At 47.1% G+C, this 13,336-nt stretch overlaps 1 pseudogene; it reads left to right on the top strand.

The window, feature by feature from the left end:
• Nucleotides 1-13,336, top strand: part of LOC118378693 (neurobeachin-like) — a 257,394-nt pseudogene that overhangs the window by 160,785 nt on the left and 83,273 nt on the right.

The following is a 13,336-nucleotide window of genomic DNA, read 5'->3' as shown; positions in this document are numbered from 1 at the left end:
TGTAGGCAGATTGTGTGCATCTTTTGCAGTGACTTTTAAACAAAAAAATGCATACCTCCTATAGTGAGTGTGGAGCTAACAGCTACTCAGCACCTAACAGCCACTCAGCACCTAACAGCCACTCAGCACCTAACAGCCACTCAGCACCTAACAGCCACTCAGCACCTAACAGCTACTCAGCACCTAACAGCCACTCAGCACCTAACAGCTACTCAGCACCTAACAGCCACTCAGCACCTAACAGCCACTCAGCACCTAACAGCCACTCAGCACCTAACAGCCACTCAGCACCTAACAGCCACTCAGCACCTAACAGCCACTCAGCACCTAACAGCCACTCAGCACCTAACAGCCACTCAGCACCTAACAGCCACTCAGCGCCTAACAGCCACTCAGCACCTAACAGCCACTCAGCACCTAACAGCCACTCAGCACCTAACAGCCACTCAGCACCTAACAGCCACTCAGCACCTAACAGCCACTCAGCACCTAACAGCTACTCAGCACCTAACGGCCACTCAGCGCCTAACGGCCACTCAGCGCCTAACGGCCACGCTGCGCCTAACGGCCACTCAGCACCTAACAGCTACTCAGCACCTAACAGCCACTCAGCACCTAACAGCCACTCAGCACCTAACAGCCACTCAGCACCTAACAGCCACTCAGCACCTAACAGCCACTCAGCACCTAACAGCCACTCAGCACCTAACAGCCACTCAGCACCTAACAGCCACTCAGCACCTAACAGCTACTCAGCACCTAACAGCTACTCAGCGCCTAACAGCCACTCAGCACCTAACAGCCACTCAGCACCTAACAGCTACTCAGCACCTAACAGCCACTCAGCACCTAACAGCCACTCAGCACCTAACAGCCACTCAGCGCCTAACAGCCACTCAGCACCTAACAGCCACTCAGCACCTAACAGCCACTCAGCGCCTAACAGCCACTCAGCGCCTAACAGCCACTCAGCACCTAACAGCCACTCAGCACCTAACAGCCACTCAGCGCCTAACGGCCACTCAGCGCCTAACGGCCACTCAGCGCCTAACGGCCACTCAGCACCTAACAGCCACTCAGCACCTAACAGCCACTCAGCGCCTAACGGCCACTCAGCGCCTAACGGCCACGCTGCGCCTAACGGCCACTCAGCACCTAACAGCCACTCAGCGCCTAACGGCCACGCTGCGCCTAACGGCCACTCAGCGCCACACAGCCACTCAGCGCCTGACGGCCGCTCAGCGCCAAACGGCCACTCAGCACCTAACAGCCACTCAGCACCTAAAAGCCACTCAGCACCTGACGGCCGCTCAGCGCCAAACGGCCACTCAGCACCTAACAGCCACTCAGCACCTAAAAGCCACTCAGCACCTAACAGCCACTCAGCGCCAAACGGCCACTCAGCACCTAACAGCCACTCAGCACCTAACAGCCACTCAGCACCTAACAGCCACTCAGCACCTAACGGCCACTCAGCACCTAACAGCCACTCAGCGCCTAACAGCCACTCAGCGCCTGACGGCCGCTCAGCGCCAAGCGGCCACTCAGCACCTAACAGCCACTCAGCACCTAACAGCCACTCAGCACCTAACAGCCACTCAGCACCTAGCCACTCAGCGCCTAACAGCCACTCAGCGCCAAACGGCCACTCAGCGCCAAATGGCCACTCAGCGCCACACGGCCACTCAGCGCCACACGGCCACTCAGCGCCAAACGGCCACTCAGCGCCTAACAGCCACTCAGCGCCTAACAGCCACTCAGCGCCTAACAGCCACTCAGCGCCAAACGGCCACTCAGCACCTAACAGCCACTCAGCGCCTAACGGCCACTCAGCGCCAAACGGCCACTCAGCGCCAAACGGCCACTCAGCACCTAACAGCCACTCAGCGCCTAACAGCCACTCAGCGCCAAACGGCCACTCAGCACCTAACAGCCACTCAGCACCTAACAGCCACTATAGTGAGGCTATAGGTTAAGATAAAAGATACAACCAATTATTTTCCGCTTCTTTAAAACTGATAAATACCAACCATATATTCATTATTATATTTCCCATGAATCAAACACCTCCATTCCCTCCCAGAAAAACTATATTTGCTTTGCAATATAATTGATCAACCACTAGAAGGTGTGCGTACGTGGTCTGAGCTCTACTCTGAGATACGTAGACTTTTCTGCTTCTTTAAAACGGATAAATACCAACCACAGCACGAAAATCTGACTGCATGCAAAGGTTTACGGTTTACACGCACCTTTGAAAATGAGGCCCCTGGTTGTTACTGTGGTTACTGTACCATCTAGTGGTTACTGTGGTTACTATATCATCTAGTGGTTACTGTGTGCTGGTGGTTTATAGCCCATGCGGCTGGTACTACTGTGGTTACTGTATCATCTAGTGGTTACTGTATCATCGAGTGGTTACTGTGGTTACTGTATCATCTAGTGGTTACTGTGGTTACTATATCATCTAGTGGTTACTGTGGTTACTGCATCATCTAGTGGTAACTGTGGTTACTGCATCATCTAGTGGTAACTGTGGTTACTGCATCATCTAGTGGTTACTGTGGTTACTGTATCATCTAGTGGTTACTGTGGTTACTGTATCATCTAGTGGTTACTGTGGTTACTGCATCATCTAGTGGTTACTGTACCATCAAGGGGTTACTGTGGTTACTATATCATCAAGTGGTTACTGTGGTTACTGTATCATCTAGTGGTTACTGTGGTTACTATATCATCTAGTGGTTACTGTGGTTACTATATCATCAAGTGGTTACTGTGGTTACTGTATCATCTAGTGGTTACTGTGGTTACTGTATCATCTAGTGGTTACTGTGGTTACTATATCATCTAGTGGTTACTGTGGTTACTATATCATCTAGTGGTTACTGTGGTTACTATATCATATTGTGGTTACTGTGGTTACTATATCATCTAGTGGTTACTGTGGTTTATGTATCATCTAGTGGTTACTGTGGTTACTATATCATCTAGTGGTTACTGTGGTTACTATATCATCTAGTGGTTACTGTGGTTACTGTATCATCTAGTGGTTACTGTGGTTACTGTATCATCTAGTGGTTACTGTGGTTACTATATCATCTAGTGGTTACTGTGGTTTATGTATCATCTAGTGGTTACTGTGGTTAATGCATCATCTAGTGGTTACTGTACCCTCTAGGGGTTACTGTGGTTACTGTATCATCTAGTGGTTACTGTGGTTACTGTATCATCTAGTTGTTACTCTGGTTACTATATCATCTAGTGGTTACTGTGGTTTATGTATCATCTAGTGGTTACTGTGGTTAATGCATCATCTAGTGGTTACTGTACCCTCTAGGGGTTACTGTGGTTACTGTATCATCTAGTGGTTACTGTGGTTACTGTATCATCTAGTGGTTACTGTGGTTACTATATCATCTAGTGGTTACTGTGGTTAATGCATCATCTAGTGGTTACTGTACCCTCTAGGGGTTACTGTACCCTCTAGGGGTTACTGTGGTTACTGCATCATCTAGTGGTTACTGTGGTTAATGCATCATCTAGTGGTTACTGTCGTTACTGTACCATCTAGTGGTTACTGTACCCTCTAGGGGTTACTGTGGTTACTGTATCATCTAGTGGTTACTGTGGTTACTATATCATCTCGTGGTTACTGTGGTTACTGCAACATCTAGTGGTTACTGTGGTTAATGCATCATCTAGTGGTTAATGTCGTTACTGTACCATCTAGTGGTTACTGTACCCTCTAGGGGTTACTGTGGTTACTGTATCATCTAGTGGTTAATGTCGTTACTGCATCATCTAGTGGTTACTGTGGTTACTGCATCATCTCGTGGTTACTGTACCCTCTAGGAGTTACTGTATCCTCTAGTGGTTACTATATCGTCATTTAACACCTGATAGTGCTACTTCCTCTCTGGCTCCTCTTGTTATGAATATATATTCAGTTTAACACCTGATAGTGCTACTTCCTTGTTATGAATATATATTCAGTTTAACACCTGATAGTGCTACTTCCTTGTTATGAATATATATTCAGTTTAACACCTGATAGTGCTACTTCCTTGTTATGAATATATATTCAGTTTAACACCTGATAGTGCTACTTCCTTGTTATGAATATATATTCAGTTTAACACCTGATAGTGCTACTTCCTCTCTGGCTCCTTTTGTTCATTATATTCAACAACAATACTACATTGGTTTATTTCTTAACTTTTAATTATTTTGACTTAAACTTTATAACATTGAGTTCTCAATCAAACTAAAGTATTCTAACTTGATTTTCTAAGTTCTGCTCATTGTTTTAATTAATCATAATTGTTTTCTTTCTCTTTCTTTCGCTGTTATCTGTACTCTGTTCTTTCTCTGTTATCTGTACTCTGTTCTTTCTCTGTTATCTCTGTTCTTTCTCTGTTATCTCTGTTCTTTCTCTGTTATCTCTGTTCTTTCTCTGTTATCTCTGTTCTTTCTCTCATCCTCTCCGTGCGTTTGTTTCTGCTTCTGTCTGTTTGTGCAGAGTTCAAAGGTCAGTGCAAACACTGTAAGTTCCCGTTTCTTTTTCTTCATATATTCATATATTCATATATTTTCACTCATTCTGTTGTTTGTAGCGTAGTAGCGATATTGTGACTAACATTTGCTTCGCTGACATCCATAATTGTTCATTTTCTAGACTCTTCTGTTCCTAGACTGTCTATGCTTGTTTACTGTTAATTTTTGTATTGTTTATTTCACTCTATATATTATCTACCTCACTTGCTTTGGCAATGTTAACACATGTTTCCCATGCCAATAAAGCCCTTGAATTGAATTGAATTGATATACTGTAGAGAGAGATATAGAGATGTACTGTAGAGAGAGATATAGAGATGTACTGTAGAGAGAGATATAGAGATATACTGTAGAGAGAGATATATAGATGTACTGTAGAGATATAGAGATATACTGTAGAGAGAGATATAGAGATGTACTATTGAGAGATATAGATATGTACTGTAGAGAGATATATAGAGAAATACTGTAGAGATATATAGAGAAATACTGTAGAGATATAGAGATGTACTGTAGAGAGAGATATAGAGATGTACTGTAGAGAGAGATATATAGATATACTGTAGAGAGAGATATAGAGATATACTGTAGAGATATAGAGATATACTGTAGAGAGATATAGAGATATACTGTAGAGAGATATAGAGATATACTGTAGAGATATAGAGATATACTGTAGAGAGAGATATAGAGATATACTGTAGAGAGAGATATAGAGATGTACTGTAGAGAGATATAGAGATGTACTGTAGAGATATATATAGAGATGTACTGTAGAGAGAGAGAGATAGAGATGTACTGTAGAGATATAGAGATGTACTGTAGAGAGAGATATAGAGATATAGAGATGTAATGTAGAGAGATATATAGAGATGTACTGTAGAGAGAGATATAGAGATATACTGTAGAGATATAGAGATATACTGTAGAGAGAGATATAGAGATATACTGTAGAGATATAGAGATATACTGTAGAGAGAGATATAGAGATATACTGTAGAGAGAGATATAGAGATGTACTGTAGAGAGATATAGAGATGTAGTGTAGAGAGAGATATAGAGATATACTGTAGAGAGATATATAGAGATGTACTGTAGAGATATAGAGATATACTGTAGAGAGAGATATAGAGATGTAGTGTAGAGAGAGATATAGAGATATACTGTAGAGAGATATAGAGATATACTGTAGAGAGATATAGAGATGTAGTGTAGAGAGAGATATAGAGATGTGATATAGAGATATACTGTAGAGAGATATAGAGATGTAGTGTAGAGAGAGATATAGAGATGTACTATATAGTGATATAGAGATATACTGTAGAGAGATATAGAGATGTAGTGTAGAGAGAGATATAGAGATATACTGTAGAGAGATATAGAGATGTACTGTAGAGAGAGATATAGAGATGTACTGTAGAGAGAGATATAGAGATGTACTGTAGAGAGATATAGAGATGTACTGTAGAGAGAGATATAGAGATGTACTGTAGAGAGAGATATAGAGATGTACTGTAGAGATATATAGAGATATACTGTAGAGAGATATAGAGATGTACTGTAGAGAGAGATATAGAGATGTACTATATAGTGATATAGAGATGTACTGTAGAGAGAGATATAGAGATGTACTGTAGAGAGAGATATAGAGATAATTTTTATTGTTTATTTAACTTTTGAATATTATCTACTTCACTTCCTTTGGCAATGTTAACTCGTGTTTCCCATGCCAATAACGCCCCTTGGAGAGAGAGAGAGAGAGAGAGAGAGAGAGAGAGAGAGAGAGAGAGAGAGAGAGAGATCACACACACATATATACATTTACATTACATTTACATTTAAGTCATTTAGCAGATGCTCTTATCCAGAGCGACTTACAAATTGGTGCATTCACCTTATGACATCCAGTGGAACAGTCACTTTACAATAGTGCATCTAAATCTTAAAAGCGGGGGGGGGTGAGAAGGATTACTTATCCTATCCTAGGTATTCCTTAAAGAGGTGGGGTTTCAGGTGTCTCCGGAAGGTGGTGATTGACTCCGCTGTCCTGGCATCGTGAGGGAGTTTGTTCCACCATTGGGGGGCCAGAGCAGCGAACAGTTTTGACTGGGCTGAGCGGGAACTGTGCTTCCTCAGTGGTAGGGAGGCGAGCAGGCCAGAGGTGGATGAACGCAGTGCTCTTGTTTGGGTGTAGGGCCTGATCAGAGCCTGGAGGTACTGAGGTGCCGTTCCCCTCACAGCTCCGTAGGCAAGCACCATGGTCTTGTAGCGGATGCGAGCTTCAACTGGAAGCCAGTGGAGAGAGCGGAGGAGCGGGGTGACGTGAGAGAACTTGGGAAGGTTGAACACCAGACGGGCTGCGGCGTTCTGGATGAGTTGTAGGGGTTTAATGGCACAGGCAGGGAGCCCAGCCAACATCGAGTTGCAGTAATCCAGACGGGAGATGACAAGTGCCTGGATTAGGACCTGCGCCGCTTCCTGTATGAGGCAGGGTCGTACTCTGCGGATGTTGTAGAGCATGAACCTACAGTTGAGAACGACAGGGTGTTGTCCAGGATCACGCCAAGGTTCTTAGCGCTCTGGGAGGAGGACACAATGGAGTTGTCAACCGTGATGGCGAGATCATGGAACGGGCAGTCCTTCCCCGGGAGGAAGAGCAGCTCCGTCTTGCCGAGGTTCAGCTTGAGGTGTTGATCCGTCATCCACACTGATATGTCTGCCAGACATGCAGAGATGCGATTCGCCACCTGGTCATCAGAAGGGGAAAGGAGAATATTAATTGTGTGTCGTCTGCATAGCAATGATAGGAGAGACCATGTGAGGTTATGACAGAGCCAAGTGACTTGGTGTATAGCGAGAATAGGAGAGGGCCTAGAACAGAGCCCTGGGGGACACCAGTGGTGAGAGCGCGTGGTGAGGAGACAGATTCTCGCCACGCCACCTGGTAGGAGCGACCTGTCAGGTAGGACGCAATCCAAGCGTGGGCCGCGCCGGAGATGCCCAACTCGGAGAGGGTGGAGAGGAGGATCTGATGGTTCACAGTATCGAAGGCAGCCGATAGGTCTAGAAGGACGAGAGCAGAGGAGAGAGAGTTAGCTTTAGCGGTGCGGAGAGCCTCCGTGATACAGAGAAGAGCAGTCTCAGTTGAATGACTAGTCTTGAAACCTGACTGATTTGGATCAAGAAGGTCATTCTGAGAGAGATAGCGGGAGAGCTGGCCAAGGACGGCACGTTCAAGAGTTTTGGAGAGAAAAGAAAGAAGGGATACTGGTCTGTAGTTGTTGACATCGGAGGGATCGAGTGTAGGTTTTTTCAGAAGGGGTGCAACTCTCGCTCTCTTGAAGATGGAAGGGACGTAGCCAGCGGTCAGGGATGAGTTGATGAGCGAGGTGAGGTAAGGGAGAAGGTCTCCGGAAATGGTCTGGAGAAGAGAGGAGGGGATAGGGTCAAGCGGGCAGGTTGTTGGGCGGCCGGCCGTCACAAGACGCAAGATTTCATCTGGAGAGAGAGAGGGGAGAAAGAGGTCAGAGCACAGGGTAGGGCAGTGTGAGCAGAACCAGCGGTGTCGTTTGACTTAGCAAACGAGGATCGGATGTCGTCGACCTTCTTTTCAAAATGGTTGACGAAGTCATCTGCAGAGAGGGAGGAGGGGGGGGGAAGATTCAGGAGGGAGGAGAAGGTGGCAAAGAGCTTCCTAGGGTTAGAGGCAGAAGCTTGGAATTTAGAGTGGTAGAAAGTGGCTTTAGCAGCAGAGACAGAAGAGGAAAATGTAGAGAGGAGGGAGCGAAAGGATGCCAGGTCCGCAGGGAGGCGAGTTTTCCTCCATTTCCGCTCGGCTGCCCGGAGCCCTGTTCTGTGAGCTCGCAATGAGTCGTCGAGCCACGGAGCGGGAGGGGAGGACCGAGCCGGCCTGGAGGATAGGGGGCATAGAGAGTCAAAGGATGCAGAAAGGGAGGAGAGGAGGGTTGAGGAGGCAGAATCAGGTTGGAGAAGGTTTGAGCAGAGGGAAGAGATGATAGGATGGAAGAGGAGAGAGTAGCGGGGGAGAGAGAGCGAAGGTTGGGACGGCGCGATACCATCCGAGTAGGGGCAGTGTGGGAAGTGTTGGATGAGAGCGAGAGGGAAAAGGATACAAGGTAGTGGTCGGAGACTTGGAGGGGAGTTGCAATGAGGTTAGTGGAAGAACAGCATCTAGTAAAGATGAGGTCGAGCGTATTGCCTGCCTTGTGAGTAGGGGGAAGGTGAGAGGGTGAGGTCAAAAGAGGAGAGGAGTGGAAAGAAGGAGGCAGAGAGGAATGAGTCAAAGGTAGACGTGGGGAGGTTAAAGTCGCCCAGCACTGTGAGAGGTGAGCCGTCCTCAGGAAAGGAGCTTATCAAGGCATCAAGCTCATTGATGAACTCTCCGAGGGAACCTGGAGGGCGATAAATGATAAGGATGTTAAGCTTGAAAGGGCTGGTAACTGTGACAGCATGGAATTCAAAGGAGGCGATAGACAGATGGGTAAGGGAGAAAGAGAGAATGACCACTTGGGAGAGATGAGGATCCCGGTGCCACCACCCCGCTGACCAGAAGCTCTCGGGGTGTGCGAGAACACGTGGGCGGACGAAGAGAGAGCAGTAGGAGTGGCAGTGTTATCTGTGGTGATCCATGTTTCCGTCAGTGCCAAGAAGTCGAGGGACTGGAGGGAGGCATAGGCTGAGATGAACTCTGCCTTGTTGGCCGCAGATCGGCAGTTCCAGAGGCTACCGGAGACCTGGAACTCCACGTGGGTCGTGCGCGCTGGGACCACCAGATTAGGGTGGCCGCGGCCACGCGGTGTGGAGCGTTTGTATGGTCTGTGCAGAGAGGAGAGAACAGGGATAGACAGACACATAGTTGACAGGCTACAGAAGAGGCTACGCTAATGCAAAGGAGATTGGAATGACAAGTGGACTACACGTCTCGAATGTTCAGAAAGTTAAGCTTACGTAGCAAGAATCTTATTGACTAAAATGATTAAAATGATACAGTACTGCTGAAGTAGGCTAGCTGGCAGTGGCTGCGTTGTTGACTTTGTAGGCTAGCTATATACATACACACACATATATATATATGTGATCTCTCTGTGTGTGTGATCTCTGTCTGTGTGTGTGATCTTTCTCTCTCTGTGATCTCTCTCTCTCTGTGTGTGATCTCTATACCTCTATCTCTCTCTCTCTCTCAATTCAATTCAAGGGGCTTTATTGGCACGTGAAACATGAGTTAACATTGCCAAACTCTCTACATATATATATCTATATATCTCTCACAGAGATGAGAATACTTTCACTATCTCTGTGATCTCTCTCTATGTATATCTCTGTCTCTCTCTATATATATATATATATGTATAGAGAGAGACTGAGATATACAGTAAATATATAGAGAGAGATCACAGAGATAGTGAAAGTATTCTCATCTCTGTGTGGAACCTAAAGAAGGAGAGAGGAGATGGAGGAGGAGTCGACCCCCAGAAGGGGTCAAAGGGTGAGGAGGTGACCCCTGTCCCAGGTGGAGAGGTGCGTAACGTACCAACCCAAACCAACCCTAGCACCGTGCCCTCCCTGTTAGTCCTTCACCAGTCCTCTAAGGAAATCTAAGGAGAGTTTTGGAGACTGGCACGCAACGCAGGCGTCATGTCTGGCTCCTCCTTACCACTCCCCCACTCTCTTGTCCCATCCCCTACTCACAAAGCCAGAGATGTAGTACGCAGAGTTTGGCAAAACCTCGACGATCACAGGCAGCAAAACCTCACTGTTCCTGTTCCTGTCACTGTTCCTGTTCCTGTCACTGTTCCTGTTCCTGTTCCTGTCACTGTTCCTGTCACTGTTACTGTCACTGTTCCTGTTCCTGTCACTGTTCCTGTCACTGTTACTGTCACTGTCACTGTTCATGTTCCTGTCACTTCCTGTTCCTGTCACTGTTCCTGTTCCTGTCACTTCCTGTTCCTGTCACTGTTCCTGTTCCTGTTCCTGTTCCTGTCACTGTTCCTGTTCCTGTCACTGATCCTGTTCCTGTCACTGTTCCTGTTCCTGTTCCTGTCACTGTTCCTGTTCCTGTCACGGTTCCTGTTCCTGTCACTGTTCCTGTCACTGTTCCTGTTCCTGTCACTGTTCCTGTTCCTGTCACGGTTCCTGTTCCTGTTCCTGTTCCTGTCACTGTTCCTGTTCCTGTCACTGTTCCTGTTCCTGTCACGGTTCCTGTTCCTGTTCCTGTCACTGTTACTGTCACTGTTCATGTTCCTGTCACTGTTCCTGTTCCTGTCACTGTTCCTGTTCCTGTCACTTCCTGTTCCTGTCACTGTTCCTGTCACTGTTCCTGTTCCTGTCACTGTTCCTGTTCCTGTCACTGTTCCTGTTCCTGTTCCTGTCACTGTTCCTGTTCCTGTTACTGTTCCTGTTCCTGTCACTGTTCCTGTTCCTGTCACTGTTCCTGTTCCTGTCACTGTTCCTGTTCCTGTTCCTGTTCCTGTCACTGTTCCTGTTCCTGTCACTGTTCCTGTTCCTGTCACTGTTCCTGTTCCTGTCACGGTTCCTGTTCCTGTTCCTGTTCCTGTTCCTGTTCCTGTTCCTGTCACTGTTCCTGTCACTGTTCCTGTTCCTGTCACGGTTCCTGTTCCTGTCACTGTTCCTGTCACTGTTACTGTCACTGTTCCTGTTCCTGTCACTGTTCCTGTCACTGTTACTGTCACTGTCACTGTTCATGTTCCTGTCACTTCCTGTTCCTGTCACTGTTCCTGTTCCTGTCACTTCCTGTTCCTGTCACTGTTCCTGTTCCTGTCACTTCGTGTTCCTGTCACTGTTCCTGTTCCTGTCACTTCCTGTTCCTGTCACTGTTCCTGTTCCTGTCACTGTTCCTGTTCCTGTTCCTGTTCCTGTCACTGTTCCTGTCACTGTTCCTGTTCCTGTCACTGTTCCTGTTCCTGTTCCTGTTCCTGTCACTGTTCCTGTCACTGTTCCTGTCACTGTCACTGTTCCTGTCACTGTTCCTGTTCCTGTTCCTGTTCCTGTCACTGTTCCTGTTCCTGTTCCTGTCACTGTTCCTGTCACTGTTCCTGTTCCTGTCACTGTTCCTGTCACTGTTCCTGTCACTGTTCCTGTTCCTGTCACTGTTCCTGTCACTGTTCCTGTTCCTGTCACTGTTCCTGTCACTGTTCCTGTCACTGTTCCTGTTCCTGTTCCTGTCACTGTTCCTGTCACTGTTCTGTCTGTTCCTGTCACTGTCACTGTTCCTGTCACTGTTCCTGTCACTGTTCCTGTTCCTGTTCCTGTCACTGTTCCTGTCACTGTCACTGTTCCTGTTCCTGTCACTGTTCCTGTTCCTGTCACGGTTCCTGTCACTGTCACTGTTCCTGTTCCTGTCACTGTTCCTGTTCCTGTCACTGTTCCTGTTCCTGTTCCTGTCACTGTTCCTGTTCCTGTTCCTGTCACTGTTCCTGTTCCTGTCACTGTCACTGTTCCTGTTCCTGTTCCTGTTCCTGTCACTGTCACTGTTCCTGTTCCTGTCACTGTCACTGTTCCTGTCACTGTTCCTGTTCCTGTCACTGTTCCTGTTCCTGTCACTGTGCCTGTTCCTGTCACTGTGCCTGGTCCTGTCACTGTTCCTGTTCCTGTCACTGTTCCTGTTCCTGTCACTGTTCCTGTTCCTGTCACTGTTCCTGTCACTGTTCCTGTCACTGTTCCTGTCACTGTTCCTGTCACTGTCACTGTTCCTGTTCCTGTTCCTGTCACTGTTCCTGTCACTGTTCCTGTCACTGTCACTGTTCCTGTTCCTGTCACTGTTCCTGTCACTGTCACTGTTCCTGTTCCTGTCACTGTTCCTGTCACTGTTCCTGTTCCTGTCACTGTTCCTGTCACTGTTCCTGTTCCTGTCACTGTTCCTGTCACTGTTCCTGTCACTGTTCCTGTCACTGTTCCTGTTCCTGTTCCTGTCACTGTTCCTGTCACTGTCACTGTTCCTGTCACTGTTCCTGTCACTGTTCCTGTTACTGTTCCTGTTACTGTTACTGTTCCTGTTCCTGTCACTGTTCCTGTTCCTGTCACGGTTCCTGTCACTGTCACGGTTCCTGTCACTGTCACTGTTCCTGTTCCTGTCACTGTTCCTGTTCCTGTTCCTGTCATTGTTCCTGTTCCTGTCACTGTTCCTGTTCCTGTCACTGTTCCTGTTCCTGTCACTGTCACTGTTCCTGTTCCTGTCACTGTCACTGTTCCTGTTCCTGTCACTGTCACTGTTCCTGTTCCTGTTCCTGTCACTGTCACTGTTCCTGTCACTGTTCCTGTTCCTGTCACTGTGCCTGGTCCTGTCACTGTTCCTGTCACTGTTCCTGTCACTGTTCCTGTCACTGTTCCTGTTCCTGTCACTGTTCCTGTCACTGTTCCTGTTCCTGTCACTGTTCCTGTTCCTGTCACTGTTCCTGTTCCTGTCACTGTTCCTGTCACTGTTCCTGTCACTGTTCCTGTCACTGTCACTGTTCCTGTTCCTGTCACTGTTCCTGTTCCTGTCACTGTTCCTGTCACTGTCACTGTTCCTGTTCCTGTTCCTGTTCCTGTTCCTGTCACTGTTCCTGTTCCTGTCACTGTTCCTGTCACTGTTCCTGTTCCTGTTCCTGTCACTGTTCCTGTTCCTGTCACTGTTCCTGTTCCTGTCACTGTTCCTGTCACTGTCACTGTTCCTGTTCCTGTCACTGTTCCTGTTCCTGTCACTGTTCCTGTCACTGTTCCTGTCACTGTCACTGTTCCTGTTCCTGTCACTGTTCCTGTC

The sequence above is a fragment of the Oncorhynchus keta genome, chromosome 11 (assembly GCF_023373465.1).
Source record: "Oncorhynchus keta strain PuntledgeMale-10-30-2019 chromosome 11, Oket_V2, whole genome shotgun sequence".
In the NCBI taxonomy this organism is placed as follows: domain Eukaryota; kingdom Metazoa; phylum Chordata; class Actinopteri; order Salmoniformes; family Salmonidae; genus Oncorhynchus; species Oncorhynchus keta.
The sequence above is the reverse complement of the archived record's forward strand: the minus strand, read 5'-3'. Positions and strand labels throughout refer to the sequence as shown.